The sequence below is a fragment of the Sapajus apella genome, unplaced genomic scaffold (assembly GCF_009761245.1).
Source record: "Sapajus apella isolate SASKATOON/1434 unplaced genomic scaffold, GSC_monkey_1.0 scaffold30, whole genome shotgun sequence".
In the NCBI taxonomy this organism is placed as follows: Eukaryota; Metazoa; Chordata; class Mammalia; order Primates; family Cebidae; genus Sapajus; species Sapajus apella.
In genome coordinates, this window is record NW_022436970.1 from 14,505,520 (window position 1) to 14,527,099 (window position 21,580).

A 21,580-nucleotide genomic window follows, 5' to 3' on the forward strand; every position below is an offset into this window, starting at 1 on the left:
AGGCCCTGCTTGCCTGGGGTTCACCTGCAGCAGCTGCTGAACAGTAAGGGTTGTTACCAGTTTTCTTCTTCTGCTATCTTTGTCCCAGAAGGACACCCGCCTAGCGTCAATCTGATCTCTCCTATATGAGGTGTCTCTTTGGATATATAGGGGTCAGGGAGCTGTTTGAGGAGACGGTCTCTTCTTTATAGGAGGTCAAATGGTGAGCTGTGAGCTCTGTTGTTGTTCATTCAGAGCTGCTGGGTAGGGATGTTTAGGTCTGCTGCAGCAGAACTCGTAAACTGCTTTTTGTTCCCAGGTGCTCTGTCCCAGGGATTTAGGGCTTTATTTATGAGTTTCCGTCATGCTGCCGCCTTCTTTTTTTTTTCCTTCAGAGCTGCCCTGCCCAGCAAGGAGGCAGCCTAGTCACTGTCGGCCTATAGAGGGTTTGCTGAGCTGCTGTGGGCTCCGCCCTGCTGCCAAGGGAACCTCCCTGCAGTCCTGTTTATATGGGTGTAGTTAGAACTGCTTTGGCGAGGGTGGCCCGCCTCTGTTGAGGCGGAGTCTCTCTGCTGTGGCGGGTTGCCTTGGCAACGGCGGGCTGCCTCAGCAATGGCGGGTTGCCTTGGCAACGGCGGGCTGCCTCAGCATTGGTCCACTACCTCCGTCATGGAGGGCTGCCTCGGTAATGGCGGACGCCCCTCCCCCACGGAGCTGGACCATCCCGGGTTCAGCTGTGCTTCCTGTGAAACTCTCAATCCAGAGTTTCTGGTTGCTGTTCTTTTGTGGGGGTGGAACCAGCCGAGCCTGATCGCCTGGCTCCCTGCCTCAGAGCCTTTTTTAAGTTGGTGTTCCAGTCGCCTGTTGAAGAGGCGCCGGGGTCTGTTTGTTTTCCCCTGCAGCCACTCACTGCGCTGGCTTAAACAGCGGCACTGAGGTTTGTGGCGCTTTTTTTTTTTTGCCCTGGAATCTACTGTCCTGGTTCTCTGCTCAGTCCCCTTTTTAAACAGACGAATGGGTGACTTCCCGTGACTCCAATCGCCAGCCAAAAGGGCACCCGGACCGGTGTATTTTGTATGGAGAACCGCTGCTCTCGGGCACCGACAAAGCAGCCACGCGGAGCAAAGAAGCGGCGCCGGCCTGCACAGCTGCGCTGGCCGAAACTGCCAGGCTGGTGACCTGTAGAGCTTCTCCGCCTGGGAATTTCCAAGTCTGTGGGCAATAAAAATGTGGCGTCCACTCACCGTCTGCACTTTCACTGGGAGCTGCAATCCTGAGCTGTTCCTAAACAGCCATCTTGGATCCTGTCTCACCATATATATTTTTAAGATGTATTTGATATTAACAATTTTTTAATGAAAGCATATTAAATATTTTTATTTGAATTCTTATTTTTTTAAAAACATTTATTGACATTTTAATCTAGCTCTTCCTATAGTTGACCTCTTTATTTTGGTTCTTTTATCAGTAATCTAGAATAATATATTAGTAATTTTCACCCAGATGGATAAGCAGTTACTATTGCTTTCATAAGTGGAGAACTGCCTGGATTGCATGAAATTCTAGGTTCACAAAATATTACCATCAATGAACATCATTTCACTATCTTAGTGTTAAGGAAGAAATATTTGTCATCAGTTTTCCCATTGGAAGTATCATTTTTATGCCAAATTACTAAAAATTGTTTACACTTATGTTTGAGTGGGAACAGAATATATCTTAATATAAATATGTGGCTAATAAATTTAATGTAGTTGTGAAAAGTGCATTTGATTTATATGTTCAAATCTTTCCATTTTTCTAAAAAAAGTTTTTTAAATACAGTATAACATCTTATGTATTTTTATTTTTTTTATGTTTTCCTTCTATCTCTTGATCATCAATTATTCCTTCACAAGGGCTAAATATATCTGCCATCACTTTTTGTTTGGTATATCAATTATATTCTTCTTAAGTATTTTAAACTCAGGTTACATTTTCCCTCTAAGTTCTAGGAAAGCTTTTGAAGTTTGTTAAATCTTTATTGTTACTAGTGTTTTGTACTCAAAAATATTTTAAAATATGTTTTATGGGTTTCCTTGTATCTTTTTCTTGTATTAGACAACTCTTTTCTTTCGTTTTCATCATTAACTAAACATACCCTCTCCCTATAACGTCCCAGGCCTCCCTTATAAATGTCATTTCACTGTTCAACACCCGCCTATGAGAACACATGGACACAGGGAGGGTAGCACTACACACTGGGGTCAGTTGGGGGGAAATAGGGGAGGGACGGTGGAGAGTGGGGAGCTGGGGAGAGATAGCAAGGGGAGAAATGCCAGATGTAGGTGATGGGGAGGAAGGCAGCAAATCACACTGCCACATGTGTACCTATGCAACAATTTTGCATGTTCTTCACGTGTACCCCAAAACCTAAAATGCAATAAAATAAATAAATGGGGAAAAAAATGTCATTTCACATTGGATCTTAGGTGATGCCTAACAGAAGTAAACATGTACACACACAAGATCCAAATTTAAATTTTCTTCAAATAATTACTTTATGCTGAACCTTAACAATGTTATATCCTTTCTTTTTCTAATACATTATTTGTCTTTGAGCAAGTGTTCTTGATGTTTATTTTTAATTTCTGTTAACTGTTTTGTCTTTTTTCCCCCCTTGTATGAGGAGATATTTATTCAGGAAAAATTACATACATTATAATACATCAATTAAAGTTTGTTTTAGTACTCATCATCTGTGATGTAAATGGAATAGAGAAAATATGATAAGCTTAAACATATAACAAACATGAGAGTGTTTGTTCCAGCTGTTGGTATTAAAGCAGTGGGATCTGCGTAGCAATTTGGTTGCACCATTTTGGCCATCTTTGAAAGGTCTCTTACATTCTTCTTTTAAAATACCCTCTAAAGTTTGCAAAAGCTGAAAGCACTTCAGCAGCTCTGGAAACTATCAGGCTGCAAGGTTTTTGGTGTGAATAGAGTACAGGGTTATTATCAGAAAGCGGCAGAACCCATGTGCCCAACTCAGCACCATGTGGTCTCTGGTTTTCTCCACTTTCAGTCTATTCCACAGAAGTCCCTACTTTGTCTGCTTTCTGTCCTACTTTTAGTTTGCCTTTGCTCTTCATCTCAGAAGAGTATGCCTCATTTTGGTTGACAGCTTTTATATCACCACGCGAATGGTTTCCATTTTCCACCTTTGCTCTCTCTCCCTTTCTGCCAAAATAATTCTCTTCTCCTGTCCGAACAGGAGCTCTTGGCAAGGAAGAAAAAGAATATGAACTACTTGAGGATATACAGCATAAACAGTTGACTTCAGGCCTATGTGTTAAAGGTTTTCTACTTGGCTTTGATTGTGGTATGCTTTGTACCAAAATTTCTATATTACTTTATAATATTATTTCTGTATTACTTTATAATCATCCAAGTTCAGTATTTTGAGTATTTTATGGCCATAAATGTATAAATATTATGCAAATACAGTTGCTAACTGGCTTTTTAATGGTTTGTGGTCTAGAATTATGTGGTGGTTGTTATAGATCAATTAATTGTTACTTGGAATTTGATATTCTGCCTTTCCAGTATCAAATACTTGATAATAAAAGACTAATAAATTATTTTTAAAACAAATGCAGAACAATTTTTCAATGTGTAGAATATGTTGTTATTTCTAGGACTTTCACCGTGGCTTCAACAGTGGATTAGATCCATAGATTTGCACTACTGAAGAATATTAAGAGTTCTCTGAGAAGGAACTGACTAAAAAATTCATTATCTTTTCTATTCAGTTTCCAGCATTGAAAATTAAAGTTTTGAACAGTGCTGTGCAATAGATATATTTGAGGCATAGATATGAGCCACATTTAAAAAGAACAAAAGAGCTGATGAAGTTAACATTCAGTTGCATAACTTGATAATTTATTTATTTCAATATTTGAAGCTTTATTTTATTTACTTCTGTTTTTCAGTGTTTGATCCAAGGCCAAATCTCTATTTTTTTTATTTCACTGATGACTGTCTTTAATTTAGTTTTTTGAGGTTGATTTGTTAGCTTTATTTCTTTATTCTTCAGTTAGAAGCTTAGATATTAAAGATAAGTAAGATTAGACTTGCTTTATAGCATAACATATTCAGTTTTTGTCAGTCTTCACTTTAATCTTGAGGAAAATGTATATTTTGCAGTTGATGTAGTTTTCTATTAGTGTTGTTCAAATCTTTTACATCTGTGTTAATTTTTTTTTCTGTTTGTTCAACTGCTTTCTCATATACTAAGAGAGGTATGTTTAAATTTCCAACTATAATTTTGGATCTATCTTTTACCTTTGACAGTTCCATCAAATTTTAATTTTTATATCTTGAGACTGTATAATTAGGAGAATTGTATGCTAAAATTATCTTTTTATTGAATTTCTTCTTTTGTCATTATTAAATAACCTACTTCATTTCATAATACCCTTTTGTCCCAGGTCTATTTTTATTGATATTAATCAGTTTTGTGTTTATTGTTCGAATAATTATAGTTCATCTTTAGCTACCAACCTTTGTTGTATTCAAGTGAGGTAGAAGGAAATCACCATGCTCTGAGTTCCAAATTAAGAGTCCTTTATTAATTAGCCAGCAACTGAGAGATGGCTAAGGCTCAAAATTCTCTGCTACCCAAAGAAGGGGTTTGATTTGCCTTTATACCTTGATGTAGGTAGGGGAGGAGAAGCCTAGTGAAGCAGAATTTTACAGAAGCAGACCAAGTAAGTTAGATAAGGATGCTGGTAACCAGGGGGCAGGAGGTTCCCAGGATTGTGAGTTGCTATATTTCCATACAGTCATCAAGGGGAGTAGCAGGGGAACTTTCCATACAATCAATCACCAAGGAAGGTATTCACAATAGCAGGTAGACTTGCCAAGCAGGATGTAGTTACAGTGGTTACAGGTACTGTGAACAGTGTGAACCACTCTTTTTATATTTTTATTTTATTTATTTTTTTTTTCAATTTTTTAAAATTGCATTTTAGGTTTTGGGGTACATGTGAAGAACATGCAAGATTGGTATTTTATCATTGATCTTTTATTATGTTCCAAATGATAATCCTGTCTTCTGCTATTAAACTCATAAAAGTTCTTAATTTAATATATTATGTTTTGCATTTCTAAAGTTTCCAATTGACATTTTTACATATATTCTATTTTTTTCTTGAAATATACTCCACCTGTTTATCCAGCATAATTATGTTTTTCTATATATTCTATAATATATAAATCTGGTCTACTGTGAAATCCTTTTCTAAAGCTCCAACATCTGGATTTTCTCTGCATCTGCTTGTATTGATAGGTTTGTTTTGATTATCAGTCATTTATGCATAATTTTTAGCATTATAATTTTTAAATTTATGGTGGACATTATATGCTATGATACAGAAACTCTGCATTATGTTTTCATCCTCCAATACCATTAGATTCTGTTGTATTAAGCTATTAAGAGAGGATCACCCTTTTTTCTGTTGATGCTTGGTTTTAAGCCATTTTAGCACAGGTCTACTTTAACTTATCCACGTATTGAAAGAGAGCACTTACTACTAAGACATGCTTTTACGTCTGGGAATGGTGTTTCTGGCATCTCAACTGAAGCCTAACGTGTGCACCCAGGTCTCTCTACTATGGTTTGGAGGGGACTTCAGCATTTCTTCAGTACCGTGAGACCTCTGGAAACTCAGCTGATAGCTTCTCTGCATCTGTTTTCTGCTTGACCTCTTAGCATCTTGTCCTGCACATGGTCAGCTGAGAAATTGTCACAGGCCCTCAGCAACATTTTATGCAGGTGCTTGGAGGACTTCTTGACACTTTCCTTCTCTCTGATATTTTGTCATCCAAATCCCAACCACTTTCATAGCCCCAGACTCTGACCTCTGATTTCTCCTCCCACTCATATTGAGACCTTTGCTCTCTGTCTGGGTCTCTTTCTCTGTGCAACAATTTGAAAAATTCCCCTAGTGAAAAATCCAAGGTTAATGTAAGTCTTACTTCATGTGCTTCCCTTTTCTTAAATATCATGGGAAGGGTGATGCATTCAAACATGTTTTTAAGCCTCTTAAAATACTGTTTGCTCCAAGTTTGTAATCGTTTACTCCTGTTGGATAAGTTCCTATGTTTAAACTTTCTTTCTGCCTTTTCATTATTTCTTTGATCTAAACTATCATTATCTCTTTCCTAGGTTCCTACAATAGCTTTTAATTTAACCTGCACTTCCAGGACATACTCAACATTAAACAGTTGTCTTCTAGAAACACAATTTATTTATTTACTTATTGAGACAGGGTCTCACTTGGTCACCCTGGCTGGAGTGCAATGGTGCAATCTTGGCTCACTGCAATCTCCACATTCCAGGTTCAAGTGATTCTCCCATCTCAGCCTCCCAAGTAGCTGGGATTACAGGTGTACACCACCATACCCAGCTAATTTTTATATTTTTGGTAGAGATGGGGTTTCACCATATTGGCCAGGCTGGCCTCAAATTCCTGGCCTCAAGTGATTCACTTGCCTTAGCCTCCCAAAGTGCTGGGATTACAGGTGTGAGGTACTGCACCTGGCCACAATTTTGTCACTCTCCAAATGAAAACTACCCAATAGCTTTTCTTTAAACTTGGAATAAATCTTTGAAATCCTTACATTGACCTATAAAATTTAGGATGATGTAAGCCTTCTAAATGCTTTTCTATGCACTCTCTGTCCCTGCTCTGTGCTTCAGTGGCATTGATTTTTTTTTAATTTCCTGAACCTGCAAAGCTTTGCCCACAGCAATATTTTAGTACAGTCTGTTTTTTATGACCATGACATTGTGTTCATCATTTTTCCCCTGACTTTCTTCTCTTGCTTTAGGTGACAGCTGAAATGTTCTTTCAATGAGGCATTCCCTGATCACATAGAATTTTTCCCCTTAATCTCATAGAACACAGATCTTTTGCTTCACATGACACCAAAATATGACTTCCCACTTGTGTACAAGTATATGCTCTTATATAACATCTTTATTTTCTACTAGATATAAGCATCATGAGGAAAAGGATCATATCTTTATTTTTACCATGCTATGTCCAGTGCTTCTTCTTAGTAGGTAGTGTATAATGTATTAAACACTTATTGGTATATTATAAATGTTATACAAGCATGTATTGCGTTAATGAAAATCATATTATATAATATTTAACTTCAGAAAGTATTCCACAAATCAACATTTGAAGCTTAATGGAGGATCAATATTTTCAAAGAATTTTAGAAAATTTGAACTAAAAGAAACCACAATAATCATTTCCATGTAATAATCCTTCTGATAACATTGTCTGCACTTAAATCACTCCAGTGTCAGGGTTGAGGAGCTCACTATTTCACAAGGAAGCATGTTTGATTTCATTCTATTCCTACTATTTTAAAAATGTCTTTATCAGATTTAATATAATCTAAGCATTATATTGAATTGCTCTACTTATAATCTTATGGCAACAGTTATTTCCATTTTACAAAAAAAAATCTGAAAAAAATAATACTTATATTAGATTTGCACAAAAATAATTGTTTGCACCAACATAATATTGTGTTTCATTTGTGATTTCTTCTGAAATCTAATCACTCAAAGATATGAAAATTATTATTATATTTAATTGAATGTTGAAGAATGACACTTCATTTTAGGATCCTTTATCATAATTGGAATTCTTTATGTTATATATTAGATTTATGTTTTTATACCTGTGCACTTTTAATGATCCATATTTGCATGCACTGCAAATAAGAAATTTTGACTATTACCCAAAATTTAAAAAAATATACATTTTTAAAAACCAAATTTATGGGAAAAAATGTAGTTAACATTAAGAAAGATACATTAAACATTTTTCTCTGTATAGTGTTTACATTTTCCTGTTAGTTATGTTATCATAAAAGAAATGAAAATCTTTGTATGGATTAATGTATGCATTCAAGTAAATAAAATAACATTTTGAAGCAGACGCTTACGTAATATGCAAAATTCAATTTACTTTAACTTAGTATGAGCACATATAATCATTTAAATATGTAAGAGTTGGAAATATATCTATACTCTATCTCACAGAATTGAAATGATCATTAAATGAGAAAATTATTTGAAATCTTTTTTTAATTTAAGATTTTTTTTCTGTTTCTGAATTATTTTTATTACCACTATTATTTAGGGCATAGAGATTTGCTTACAGAGTGACCCAATTTTTCCTAGCTATTTTTGGGTACTATATTAGACACTTCTAAAATTGCAATACCTTTTATGGGTCACTTAGAAACCATTAAATGAGTTATTGTTTCAGTAATATAAGTTACACTTGCGAATTGCTGTGTATGGATCATTATTAATCTAGGAAAATGAAAGTGGTGGTCTAATTACCTATCTGATTCTTTCCAGATTCTGGCTGAATAAAATATAAACAAAATGTTATAAAATGATGTTTTAAACATTATATTACAATTGAATAGGATAAATATTGTTTAAATTTTCATATATAAAGTGATTGCCAACATAAGAATATGTAAGTAATCCTTGTTAAGATGGTACTATTAGATTAATCATTGATCTTCCTTTCTCTGCTCTAAACTCAGGTAAAGATAAAACCTAGTCATTCTGTTCGTTGTTTTAGAGATAGGGTCTCCTTCTGTTGCCAAGGCACAATGCAGTAGGCATGATCACAGGTTAATGTAACACTGAACCCCGGGAGCCCAAGGGCTCAACTGACTACTTTTTTAAAAGAACTTTTGTAGAGACAGGGTCTTGCTACATTTCCCAAGCTGGTCTAGAACTCCTGGAGTCAAGCCATCCTGCAGCCTCAGCCTTCCAAAATGCTGACACTACATGTGTGAGCCCCTGTGTCTGGCCCTAAAATCTATTCTAATAGAACTCTCCACTTTAAATACACAAAATATACACTCTTATCAGTACCACATCACACCTACTTACAGGTTTAAATGAAATATTCGTTGGCTGCTTGTTTGTTATTTTCTTCCCTCATTTTTTCATGTCTCCATTATTAAGCACAATTATTGGCATACCCATTTTTAGACTGCATTCTAGCCCGGGCAATAAAGCAACACTCCCGTTCTCTCTCCCTCATCCTCTTCCTCTTTCTTCCTCTCCTTCATTCTTTTTTTTTTTTTTTTAATTCTTTTTCTTTCTTTCTCTCTTTCTAAAAGAAAAAAAGAAAAAGAAAAAATAGACATGTCCAGTGATACAAATACAAGTCTCTGTTGACCAGAAACAACATAGAAGCTCACAATTGCAGTAGAATTGTAGCTGAGGGACTGCCCATCTCAGGATCCAAATATAGGCAGTGGGAACTGGGAATATAACTCTTTGAGGGTGATGAGGATCAAAGTCATCCTTCACAAAGCCGAGTGGAGAGAGAAAGAAAAAGCCATTAAAAACAATCACAAGATTTCCAGAATTTCTCATTAAAATCAAAAGCATGTTGCCAAATTGATTGCATAAAAAGAGGAAATACAGGCCGGGCGCGATGGCTCATCCCTGTAATCCTAGCACTTTGGGAGGCCAAGGCAGGCGAATCATGAAGTCAAGAGATAGAGACCATCCTCGCCAACATGGTGAAACCCAGTCTCTACTAAAAAACACAAAAATTAGCGGGGCGTGGTGGTGCGCACCTGTAGTCTCAGCTACTTGGAAGACTGAGGCAGGAGAATTGCTTGAACCCAGGAGGCGGAGGTTGCACTGAGCCGAGATCGCGCCACTGCACTCCAGCCTGGCACCTGGCGACAGAGCGAGACTCTGTCTCAAAAAAAACACAAACAAAAAAAAAGAGGAAATACAACCAAATAAATAATTTTTTAAAATTTAAACAGAATATAACTAAAGTTTTAGTTAACATTTATAAAACGTGAAGATTATGAAAAAGTTTGAACCACTAAAATTACAAATTTAAGTGATGCTTAAATTTTCTAAAGAACAATTTCTTTTAGTTTACAAAAAAAGAACCATAATAAAATTATTATTAAATATTTTACTCATTAATTAAATTCCTTGTGCCACCTTGAAACAAATAAGCAATGTTATATAGCTGTGCTTTATTGGTGAATTTTGCCAGAAACTTAAGGAACAGATTTTAAAAAATATTTTAGAGAAGCTCAAAAAATCAGTTTCCTAACACTTTTATGAGATAGTAAATTATTGATAGTTAATGCAAACCATATAATAAAAGAGAATTACAGGCTGAGCATGGTGGCTCACACCTGTAATCCCAACACTTTGGGAGGCCTAGGCAGGCGGATCAACCTGGGCTCAGGAGGTCAAAACCAGCCTGGGCAACATAGCAAAACCCCTTCTCAACTAAAAAATACCAAAAATCAGCTAGGTGTGGTGGTGCACGCCTGAGGTCCCAGCAGCTCAGGAGGCTAAGGCGGGAAGATCACTTGACCATTGGAGGTCCAGCCTGCAGTAATGAGTGTTTGTGCCACTGCACTATAGCCTGGGAGACAGGGTAAATCCCTGTCTCAATTTTTTTTTAAGAAAGGCAGAAGAATTACAGATCAATCTATAATTATGGGCACAAAAATCCTAAGTGATGACCCTGGAAAATGGGATCCAGAAGTGCTATAAAATATATTCATCAAGATCATAAAGTGTTTAGTCTCAGAACTCAAAGAAGTTTCTCTAGCAGAAAATATAAGAATTTACTTCACTTCAATTAACTGAGAAAGTGATATGATTATTTCTATATGATTATTATTACTATAAGATTATTATTATAAATTTATAGATTATATGAGTTTAAAGTGGTATTATTAAAAATAATACCATTTTAAAATAGTGGCATGTATTTTTGACAAAAGCTAGGAACATAAAAGGACTTCCTTAACCTAGTTTAAATTTCTACTTGAAATGTATAGCAAATATTATTCTTCACAGTGAGGAAGAGAACCTCTCAAAGAATTCTGAAACAAACAAAAACAATAAAACATTACTACTGTCTCTCCTAATCTGTATTGTACCTTAGTAAAGCAAAATTGTGTAGTAATAAGCAAGAAAAAAAGGTAAAAATTTTGGAAAAAAGAGACAATTTTACTATTGTGTAGTGGTAAAATACATATACAAGACAGTGTATAGAACACTTACACAAATGAAAATAATTTGCTTTTTTTTTGGTAAAAGTTCAACAGACAATCTAAAAATAGAATACAAGTGAGCAACTTGAAGCTTTCCCACCAAGATCCAGAGTAAGAAAAGGAGGTCCCCTGTCTCCACTGCTGTTCAACAACACTCTGTAAGCCCTAATGCAATGCTGTAGAATTAGAAAAGTAACTAAAAGGTATACATATTGGAAAAGATGTAGTAAAATTATCTTCTTAACAGATGAGATGATTTTCTATATAGAAAATGCAAAACAATTGACAAAAATACAGTTGTGAGTATTGAGCAAGAGAGTTGTAGAATGCAAGGTTAATAAAAACAATCACACTTCTATATATCAGCAATGAATAAGTGCAATTTGAAATTAGGAACACAATCATTTACATTAGCACCCCAAAAAGGAAGCACCTAGGTAAAATCTAATAAAAGGTATACAAGGTCCATATGAGGAAGGCTACAACACTCTGATGAAAGACTCCAAAAAAGAACTAAATAGAGAGAGATTCCATGTTTATTGATAGGAAGACACTATTATCAATGTCAGTTCCTTCCAGCTCAATCTATAGATTCAATGCAATCCCATTCAAAATTCCAGCTAACTATTTTGTTGATACTGACAAACTAATGATCAAGTTTATATAAAGGAAAAACAGACCCAAAATAGCCAACACAATATTAACGAAGATGGAGGATTGACACTGCCTGACTTCAAGACATGCTATAAGATACAGTCAACAAGACAGTGTGATATTAGTGAAATAACAGAAAAATAGATCAATGGAACAGAATAGATATCCCAGAAAAAGGCTCAAAAAATTACAGGTAATTATCTTTGACAAAGAAGCAAAGACACAAACACAACAGCAACAAATATTTTCCACAGATTGTCCTGGAACAATTGGATATCCATGTGCAAAAAAAAAAAAAATGAATTTTGATATAGACCTTCCAAGCTTCACAAAAATCAACTCAAAATGAATCGCAACTGTAAAACACAAAACAAAACCTCTAAAAGATAACACAGAAGAAAGTCTAGTTGAGCTTGGGTTTGGCTATGACTTTTTAGATGTGATACCAAAAGCACAATTTGTGAAAGACATAACCGATATGATGGACTTTATTAAAATTAAAAACTTTTGCTCTGTGAAAGACGTCAAGAGATGAGAAAACAAGCCACAGACTGGAGAAAACATTTGCAGAAGACATATTCAATTAACTACTATTAAAAATATAAAGAACTCTTAATAATAAGAACACAAAAAACTCAATAGGCCAAAGACCTGAACAGACACATTACCAAAGAAAACATGCAGGCCGGGCGCGGTGGCTCACGCCTGTAATCCCAGCACTTTGGGAGGCCGAGGCGGGTGGATCACGAGGTCAAGAGATCGAGACCATCCTGGTCAACATGGTGAAACCCCGTCTCTATTAAAAATACAAAAAATCAGCTGGGCATGGTGGTGCATGCCTGTAATCCCAGCTACTCAGGAGGCTGAGGCAGGAGAATTGCCTGAACCCAGGAGGCGGAGGTTGCGGTGAGCCGAGATCGCGCCATTGCACTCCAGCCTAGGTAACAAGAACGAAACTCCGTCTCAGAAAAAAAAAAAAAAGAAAGAAAACATGCAAATGACAAATAAACATACAAAAAGATGCTCAACATCATATATCATCAAGGAATTGCAAAATAAAGCAACAATGAAAAACCTACCACTAAATACCTATCAAAATGGCAAAAATCCAAAACACCAAAAACACCAAAGGCTGGCAGTGATATGGAGCAACAAGAACTATTATTCACTGCTGGTGGGAATGCAAAATGGTACAGCCAATTTGGAAGAAATTTTGCCAGGTTTTACAAAACTAGGCATATCCTTACCATATGACCTATTCACTGAACTCCTTGGTATTAACACAGAGCAGTTGAAAATTTATGTCCACACACATCTGCACATATGTTTATAGCAACTTTATTTATAATTGCCAAAACTTGAAAGCAACCGAGATATCATTCAGTAGGTGAATGGATAAGCCACTTGTGGTACATACAGATAGTGGAATATGATTCATCATTTTAAAAAATTAGCCATCAAGCTATGAAAAGACAAGGAGAAAATAAATACATATAACTAAGTGAAAGAAGCCAATATGAAAAGCCCACATACTTATAATTCCAGCTATATTACATGCTGGAAAAGGAAATCTATGAAGACATTAGAAGGATCAGTAGTTGCCAGGGGTTGAGCCAAAGGGAGGGATGAATAGGCAGAGCACAGAGGACTTTTAAGGGAGTTCAACTGCTCTCTATAATACTATCATGAGGGATACATGTTATTTATATTAGTCCAAACCTATACAAAACTGAGAGTGAACCGTCATGTAAACTATGAACTCTGGATGAAAATTATCTGTCAGTGTAGGTTTATCAGTTGTAACAAATGTAGAATGCCATCTGGTGAGACATGTTGATGATCGGGAATCTATACATGCCTAGGGACAGAGGCTAGAGAAGATATTACTGTATGTACCTTACTCTGAATTTTTCTGTCAACTTAAAATTCTTCTGAAAAAAAGAAAATAACTCAATAATAATCCAAAAGCGGTGAACAAAATTTTAGATGTATTTCAATAATTCAAACATATATGTGAAATTCTTTTTAAGAAGATTACAAAATTTTTGTAGGTCTTGAAAGAGGCCATAAATAAATGAGTAGCTTGCATTTATGGATAATACATTATAATAAGAATATCATTTCTCCCTAATCTTTAAGTTTACATATTTCTAACCAGAATACCAATAGAAATTGGCATAGAATTTGTCAAATTGTACTGAAATTCACATCAAAGACAGTAAAGAGAATAAATTTCCAGAAAAGCTATATTTTTTCTGAAAGAATTTTAAACTAATAAGAACAGATACTAAACTTGATCTCAGCCAAAAGGCTGAGAAGCAATGGAAGAAGTTTTAAAAAAAGAGGTTAATTCCATTTCATCAGATGTCAATAGGCATTTAAATCTATAATAATTAAGCTAATGTATATTGCTGCATAGGTAATATGCCATGTTTGCTGATATTGTGAACAATGTTGTGGCAAATAGCATGTGCTTAACTAAATTCATGAGGAAATATCATTTGAATTGTAATTTCTATTAATTAACATCAAATACATCATTAAATACCCTAACATTTTTCTAGGAACTTTTTCCTTCAGATCTTTTATCTGAAGAATTAGCACATTTAAAAACATGGTCAGTGGTCTCCTTTGTATTTATTTTTTGAGATTGCAGTATTTTGTAGAATAATAGTTACACATGCACACATATAGGATATGCGTGTGTCTGTTATAATGTTGTAAATGCAATGAGATCAAGGATGTTGTTTGTCTTGCTCATTGCTTTACAACACCTAGATCAATTTCTGGAATATATCATATGTGAAAGGCAACAATTTTCTTGAATGAAAAATTTTATTTTCCCGTTACAAAGTAAAGCAGTTTCCCTTCATAACTTTATTTTATTTTATTTTTCCCCCATTTATTTATTTTATTGCATTTTAGGTTTTGGGGTACATGTGAAGAACATGCAAAATTGTTGCATAGGTACACACGTGGCGGTGTGATTTGCTGCCTTCCTCCCCATCACCTACATCTGGCATTTCTCCCCTTGCTATCTCTCCCCAGCTCCCCACCCCCCACCATCCCTCCCCTATTTCCCCCCAACTGACCCCAGTGTGTAGTGCTCCCCTCCCTGTGTCCATGTGTTCTCATTGTTCAACACCCACCTATGAGTTATGATATTTTTTAACTTTATTTTATTTTTAAAAAATACTTTATCATAACAGGTGGGCAGGGAACTTTGTGTTGAAAATGTGAAACATAGTCATTTGGTATATTTCAATTTTTTAAAAGACATTTTTGGGGAGAAACTGAGTAACTGAAAAAATTTATGGAGTAAAAGCAAGGAAATGTTAACCTAAGTATCAACTTGCCAGTTTTTCTGTAGTTGTAAGTCAATAATTCATTTAGAAATACGTTCTTGAGATTGAATATATAGTATTTATAGGATCTGCCGAAACAGAGCCATTATCTTATCTTTGTTATTTTTTTCCTAAGTCATGAATCAAAATGCTGATCATAGTACAAACATGTATTTAAGTTTGAAAAGCAAGGTGAATAAAACAGTGGGAAAGCTTTGGCATTTTAAAGGACAAATTACAAGACAGTAAACATTTTAATTTTTTTTGAGATGTGTGTGTGTGTGTATGTGTGTGTGTGTGTGTATTTGCATTTATTGGAAAATAAATGGTTAACCACTTTTCATCTATTTATTTGCATTTAATATTTAGATTTATGTTGTTTCTCAATAAACTTTCATAGTCTTTCTCTTATTTTGGTTTGGAAAAGACAAATTTCAATGAATGAGCAAATTTTTTTTAAGTAATCTATGTATTTCTAAATATTTTTCTTGTTACCATGAATGAGAAGATTATAAAATAGAAAACATTCTATAACTGTTTCATTCTTCATGGTACAGAGAAAAAGGAAATTAAAACCAAATTTAATCAACTTCCTAAATGAATAACCACACTGTATATTAAATATTATTAAATTGCCATTTTATATTATAACAAAATAACTCACAATCACCATTATAATGGTGGCTGTACTTTTAGTAGAATTTTCTGTACAGCTGTCTAGAACATTTTTATATGCTCTTTCATCAGACATGCAGAAATACAAGCATACATATAATTATAACTTCCATTATTTTAATATACAAAGTTGTCTAACTTGGTGAAAAGAATTGAGGTATAGGAGGAGATAAAACAGATCTGATAGTTTTTACCCACACAAATACATATTTGTGAAATATATTCCAGTAATTTAATATGATAAATATTTATATAGATGGATTAATATATCATTTGAATAAATCTTATATGCTATTTCTATTGATGTATGATCTTTAAATATTATATTTATTATTCTTGTCACTTTTCGTAATATCTTAGTTCTGTGGTAGATTTACATATAGAATGAAAGGAGGGCATTTGATCTATTTTAAGGAATATATTTCCATTATTGTACCCACAGTTAGTTCTAAAATAAGAAAAATGGCCTTGTATTCAAAGACCTGTGTCTAGCTCATGACAATTACCAGAATATGCTAAGTAAAAATTATGCAGAGTAATGGAACATTTAAATTTTACATTTGTTTTCCATACTAATATAAAATAAATAAACCATTTACACCCCAATATACTATATTATTTTCAAGGAATCTAGAATGTGAATTAATAATTTGTAATCTAATATATTACATAATATTTTGAACATTTCTTCATTACATTTTGGAATCTTAAAATTAAGCTATGATTCTATAAATTTTTATTTCATCTTCCTGATATTTCATTACCACTTTCTCTGCCCTTTGAAGATGCCTTTTATGTGTAGATTTCCATTTCTTCTGACCTTATTTTGAATATTTTCCTCCTACCATGTCTATGACTACCAATTATAACTCCAATTATAATTTAGATATTTCTTTTAAAATTGACCTGCTTAGGAGAAAATGCAGATAATGTCAATGAACTAAAAGATATTTCTTCATGGTTTTTATATTTTAAATTGTTTTTATTGTTGAATTCTCATGATTTAATATTAAACTTAGGCACTTGTATGACACAAGTATATATTTCTTACTTTATATAATCAATAGGTACATAGGAGTTGCTGCTTAAGAAACCTGTGATTAGAACATTCATGCAACTCTTTACTTTTGCAATATGATCTTAACATTATTATTGCCACGTCTGTCAAGAACACTACAGAACTCCTGCTGTGAAACTTGCTTACACAGTCAGATGTGAGGACAAAAATATTGATTCAATCTCAGATGATTTTCTGGTACCACAGCTGATGCTCCATATTTACTTATGGTTATTAAATTTTGATGATTAATCATTTTTATGACATATGCAATTGACACACAAATAGCAAAAATTAATGGTGACAAGGTATTCAACTTTTAAGAAGTGTCTTCTGCTTTTAGAAATTCAGATTTTGAAAAAAGCTGATATTAAGTAAAAAGAATGTGGTCTAAATTATTTAGGTAAATTTGCATGTGTATAAGCAGAAAGTTCACAGAGTTTGCGTTTTTAACTCTAAACAAAAGAGAAACATCTCAGTGACCCATACAGAATCTAAATTTCCCCTTTAATTGAAAATAATTTCAAGCACATAAATGCAAGTAATTTTTATTATAACTTTTACAAAATTACATTGTATTATTTGTATCTTTTCATGGTAAATAAAATTATATGTATTATAACATTTAGTACCTGGCTCAGAAACAAAGAATAAAATGTGATTATGGGAGGGAGAGAGAGAGGGAAAAAGGAAGGGAAGAAGAAAGTATGAGACGAAGGAAGGAAGGGAAGAGAAGGGAGGGAGGGAGGGAAGGAAGGGAACAAAAGAAGGAGGGAGAGAAAAGGAAGGAAAGAAGGAAGGGAGGGAGGGAGGGAGGGAGAGAGAAAGGAAGGAAGGGGAAGTGAGAGGAAGGAGGGAGGGAAGGAAAGGAACAAAGGAAGAAGGGAGAGAAAAGGAAGGAAGAAGGAAGGAAGGAGGGAGAGAGGGAGGGAAAGAAAAAAAGTTCCTGAGTTGCTTCTTTAACTTCTTTTTCTTTTTCTTTATTTGAGGCAGAGTCTTGCTCTGTCACCAGGTGCCAGACTGGAGTGCAGTGGTGCAATCTCGGCTCACTACAATCTCCGCCTCCTGGGTTCAAGCAATTTTCCCCCCTCAGCCTCCTGAGTGGCTGGGACTACAGGCGCACGCCACCATGCCCAGCTAATTTTTTTTGTATTTTTTAGTACAGACAGGGTTTCCCCATGTTGGTCAGGATGGTCTCGATCACTTGACCTCATGATCCGTGATCCACCTGCCTCAGCCTCCCAAAGTGCTGGGATTACAGGCGTGAGCCACTGCGCCCAGCCTGCTTCTTTAACTTCTTTAAGAAATTAGTGCAGAATTAGAATCCACCTACATTGCTGAAACTTCTGTTTACATTATATACTTCATTGCATTAAATTTGCTTGAGCTCTGCTCTTCACATTTTAGCAATGTTACCTTAATTTGTTATATTTATTTTTTAAAGTCTATCACCTATTGGTACACAAGAATAAGTGCCTTCATTAATTTAAGCTATATGGTCAAATATTATTTCTGGTCTTGGAATCTAAAATTTAGAGTTTTTCTACAAAATCCAAGGTTTAGTGTGTATGTTTTTTATTAAAAATATTACATTTTTAAAAGACATCAGAAATGTTGACTCAGCAGTAATAAAATTTACAGGCCTAATTTCACAGGCCAAAGAATGCCCACAAATATTTTTAACGAGGTGCCAGCATCTAATGGCTTTTATTAGCACTAATTTGCAAATCTAATTTACAATGTTTAGAATACTAAGGGACTTTATCAAATTAGGATATTAAAACTTTAGATGATCAATTGATATTTCTATTTAATTTCATAAGTTATTTACTAACTGGTCATATATTGGATAATCTTACCTATACAGGGATTAAATATGAACTGCATATGATGTTGTTTTACTTGTTGTGAAAATATTACACTCTGCTATTAACATAAAAATTAGAATCATAATCATTATTTAAGAGAGTTCCAAACTTTGCTGTATGTTAATTTAACCATGACATGAGATATTTTGGAGTTTGAAAGCAGTTATTCAGTGAGCTACAGAATGGCTGTATTATGTTAGGAACGTCTAAACTTGAGTGATCAAGTGTTTCTGAATGATCCACCCTGCAAAATGCCAACATTACCTTTGTCTTTTCTACTCCAATATACCTGCTAATGCTCACTTTCAAAGTGTGTCTATTTCAACTGACACCTGCACTTGGACCTAATAGTAGACCAGGTCTTTGCCACTATTTAGTCCGTTACCAAGGTGGTTACTTGGAACCACCAGCCTTCTCTACTGTGTACCACCCTTCCCAAGGGGCCATCTTCATGCACATTATGACTGATTCTGCAGAGAGAATAGAGCTGTCCTTTCTTGACTTGGTATGCTTTTTGCATTTACAATTGACTTGGTATGCTTTTTGCATTTACAAATATAAATTTCTATTATCTGCATGCAGCCCTACCTTCCTCATACCAGAATTATATGAAAGTTTTTCCTCTTCAAAACAAATTTATCCTATTTTGTTCTTGATCCTAATTTCCTCAGCTTATCTGGAATCTGAACGTGTCATAAAAATTATTGTCTCTTTCCAAACGTTCTTTAACTTTTTCATTATACTGGTCCCTTCAATGTAGGCTATCACATATACTCAAGTCTTTGAAAGAATTGTAAAACCCAAACACTGCTAGACCAATACTGCCTACTCTTACAATTCTAATTTTCGCCTTTGTTTAACTTTCTTTCCTGCAAATCCCTGGGGCTTCATGTTCTCAAGTTACTAATTGTTATGTCCAATTCCTCAATTGTCATTTATTTTAACTTTACAGACACTCATAAAATGCATACTATATGCTCAGCACTATTCTAAGCATGATGTTTATATGTATTATACATGTGTATATTTTAACTCAGTCCATCTGTTTATTACCCACCTTCTGAAGCCTGTTTCTGTCAATTCATCAGATTCATTCTCTATCCATCTTCGATCCCTAGCTGGTGAGGAGTTGTGATCTTTTAGAGGAGGAGAGATGTTCTAGTTTTTGCTGTTTTCATCCTTTTTGTGCTGGTTTCTTCCCATCTTAGTGGCTTTATCTACCTGTGGTCTTTGTAGTTAGTGACTTTCTAATGGAGTCTCTGAGTGGATGTTCTTTTTGTTGATGATGAAGTTATTTCTTTCTGTTTCTTAGTTTTCCTTCTAACAGTAAGGCCCCTCTGCTGCAGAACTGCTGGAGGTCCACTCCAGACCCTGCTTGCCTGGTGATCACCTATGGGGGCTACAGAACAGTAAGGGTTACTGCCGGTTTCTTCTTCTATTATCTTTGCAACAGAAGGATACCTGCCAGATGTCGGCCTGAGCTCTCTTTTATGAGTTGTCTCTGGAAATACAAGGGTCGGGGAGTTGCTTGAGGAGACAGTATGTCCCTTATAGGAGCTCAACTGCTGTGCTGGGAGCTCCGTTGTTCCCTGCAGAGATGCTGGGCAGGTGCTTTTAAGGCTGCTGCAGTGGAACGCATAACTGCCTCTTTTCCCAGGTGCTCTGACCTAGGAAGGTTGGCTTCATTTATAAGTTCCTGTCTTGCTGCTGCCTTTTTTCATAGATGCCCTGCCCCACGTGGAGTAGTCTAGTCAGAGTCTGCCAGCAGAGGTGCTCTGCCCAGCTGCTGTGTGAACTGCCTCGGTGGTGGCAGACTACCATGGTAATGGGGGACACCCTTCCCCCCACACTGAGCTGGACCATCCTGGGTCCAGCTGTGCTTGCTGTGAAACTCTCAATCCAGAGCGTTTCAGATTGCTTGTTTTGTGGAGGTGGTACCCAACAAGCGAGATCCCCTGGCTCCCTGTCTCAGCCCCCTCTCTTTCAGTTGAATGGGCCGCTCTGTCTCCCAAGCACTCCAGGTGCCAGTTGAAACAGCTGCCCAGATTGTGTGAGTTTCTGTGTGCCAAGCCACCACCAGCTGGAACTGCTGTGCTGAAAACTCAGGGTGCTTTTAGGCCCAGGAATCTCCTGGTCTGTGGGCAGGGAAAATTTGTTTGGAAATGCAGCGGGCACTCATCCATTGCATTTTTCTTGCTGAGAACTGCACTCCGGAGCTGTTCCTATTCGGCCATCCTGGATACTTCCCCCTCTTCCCCTCATTTTCTTACTCTGCTTGGGTTCTTGCTGCAATATTCTACTGCTCTTTATTTTTATACCTTTTCAGCACCATGGATACTTCATGTCCTTGTGGTCTTACTCAAAATGATCGCATATGTTCAACTGCAGAGGACACACAGAGATTGAGAATGCGGCATGCTGTGTTCTCCCCCTTCCCAGGCATTGCCTTAAGGCCAGCTGGATTTGTGGCCGTATACTTACATAATTCCGATTTAATTTTTCTTGTGGGAAATTATGCGAGTTCAGGAGCTCTACATTCTTTTACTGAAATAATTATTTTCAAATCCCTAAAAACACTTACATAATTCAACGGAAGTAAAACATTCATTGCAGAGCTAGTAAGATGTCCACCACTAAATTTTTTAAAGTGAGGTTTAATTTTTTTCTTAATATGCTTCTTCTTCTGTAAAGGGAAATGACATTTATATTTAGAATCACGAAGCAAGAAACTATTCCCAATACTTATATGCTAAGCTGGAAAAGAACTAGAAATATATGCTTTGTCTGTTTTCTTAGGTATATTATTGCAGTTAGACTTCTGATAGTTTTTTTTAATGTTATCATTACGGTTGAGAGTCTGCTCAATGTGT

General features: G+C 35.6%; 1 protein-coding gene and 1 pseudogene across 2 annotated transcripts in view; one reads left to right on the forward strand and one right to left on the reverse strand.

The window, feature by feature from the left end:
• Positions 1-21,580, forward strand: part of CCDC102B (coiled-coil domain containing 102B) — a 391,327-nt gene that overhangs the window by 366,996 nt on the left and 2,751 nt on the right. The window lies entirely within an intron of this gene.
• LOC116561866 lies at positions 13,933-14,089 on the reverse strand (annotated as a pseudogene).